The 1,916-nt window shown below is 58.7% G+C and overlaps 1 protein-coding gene across 1 annotated transcript in view; it reads right to left on the bottom strand.

The window, feature by feature from the left end:
• CUEDC1 (CUE domain containing 1) overlaps positions 1-1,916 on the bottom strand; it is a 26,116-nt gene that overhangs the window by 13,861 nt on the left and 10,339 nt on the right. The window lies entirely within an intron of this gene.

A 1,916-nucleotide genomic window follows, 5' to 3' on the forward strand; every position in this document is an offset into this window, starting at 1 on the left:
GCCCCGAAGCCGGTCTTTGCGAGACGGGCGAGGAGGGGAAGGCTCAGTAGGAATTGCTCCCAGAAGGAAGCCGCTTGGGGTTCCTCTGACTGGGGCCCATAGCAGCCGCCCCTCGGGCTCAGAGAGATTGGGCCTCCACAGCCGCGCAGGGGGGCTTCCTCCCCTCTCAGCCGCTCCTGCCTCAGCCCGGCATCCTGGGGCTACAAGAACCAGACGCTCATCAGAGGCTCCTGGAGCAGAATGAGGAAACACCAAGGAGGCAGACAGCAGGCCAGGCACGCTCCGGAAAGGCTGATTCCCAGTCTCCAGGGAGAAGTAACCCCAGCCATGTCTCTGGACTCCGCCCCCTGCCCCGCCCCCGCCCCGCCCCCGCCCCCACCAGCCACAGTGAGGCTGTTCTTCTGGCTCTAAAGGTGCTGAAGTTTTTGGTTCTGTGGCTTCCTGGCTTAACTCCATGTGGGTGATGGCTGCCTGCCAGGTGCTCTGGGGGCCAAGGTCTGGGCCATTCATCTGACAGGAGATATTTCTCTGTGGCAAGGATACCCCTCGGGCCAGCCCACCATCCATCAGCCCCCAGAGAGGGGGCTTTTTCCAGTCAGCAGTTATTGTCATCCCAGCTGCTGCTCATAAATTTTCCGCAGCACTTTCCGCTGGCTCAGGAACCGCCTGCCAATGGGCCCACGCAGAGCTCCAAGGATGGGGGGTTGGGGAAACAGCCAAGGAGGGGTGCTGAGAAGGGGCTCAATCTGGAAAGCAAGAGTCTTGGGAAAACAGAAGCGCACACAGTGCAGGCCCATCTAGGGCATCAAGGCAAGCTTTGCGGAGAGTCACAGGGCTATGGGTGCCATGAACAGAGAAGGACATATGATCCTACCTGCCAGACTGTCAGAACAAGTGAGACTGTGGAAGGGGACGGCGTTTGCAGAGAACTTTCCTTCCAGCTCACACTTAAAGGATGTATCCGCACACACATACACACACCTCCCTTTCACAAAGAAGATCTGGTTTTTCCAAAACTCCCTCCACTGGCTAATCCAGGCAGAGCCAAGGAGTGCTCTCCCAGGGAAAGAAACTAAAGAAAGCTGCGCAAAGACAGCAGCAACGTTCATTCATTCAACAAATACTCCCCGAGCGCCTGCTATGTGCAGTGACTGTCCTGGGTGCTGCGCGTGGCACAGGGATGAGCCAGATGCCATTGCCCACAGAGCTCCTCCTCCATCCGGAGAGAGAACTCCCAGGCAGCAGCCCTACAGGAGGAAGAGCAAGCGGGCTTTGCCCTACAGGATGACTCTGGTTAACGGGGAATGGCCACCTGCAGGACTGTGCTGAGAAGGACTCTGAGGCCACATCTGGGTCTAGGTTTCCCACTGTAAACGGGGGTAATAGTAACACCACTTCACAAAGTTTATGCGATTCGAAGAGATGATACACACCTAAAGCACGTGGGACGGTGCCTGGCCCAGACTGGGACTCAGTGAAGAGCAGAGCTGAATCCGATCTGCTGGGTCCTTCCGTCCTGTCTGGGCTGCATGTCCCAGATGCCCCTGTGGGCAGTGACCCTCTCGTTGAAGGACTCTGAGTGCCCCTTCTGCACCCAGCACTGCACGTCCTGCTGAGACTGGGGGCTCAGACATCTACTGAGCTCTTGGAGGGGCCGAGGAGGCCTGGCCACACCCAGCAAGTGGGCCTTGATGCAGCGGGGTGGCCCCTTCGCCCTCAGCCACCTTCCTGGAGAGAGGAGGGGACAGCTCGGGTATCGCTCGCCCCTCGGTCAGAGGAACTGAACTTGCAAGCTCTCCACGGGTCCCTACGCTGCAGAACACACCACACTCCTTCTCAGCCGCAAGGCCTCCTGGTCTCTGCTCACTCTAGGATCCTCACAGAAGGCCCTGCTGCCAGTTCCCTAACATTCCTGC

This window comes from Lipotes vexillifer, unplaced genomic scaffold, assembly GCF_000442215.2.
Source record: "Lipotes vexillifer unplaced genomic scaffold, Lipotes_vexillifer_v1.1 scaffold333, whole genome shotgun sequence".
Classification (NCBI taxonomy): domain Eukaryota; kingdom Metazoa; phylum Chordata; class Mammalia; order Artiodactyla; family Lipotidae; genus Lipotes; species Lipotes vexillifer.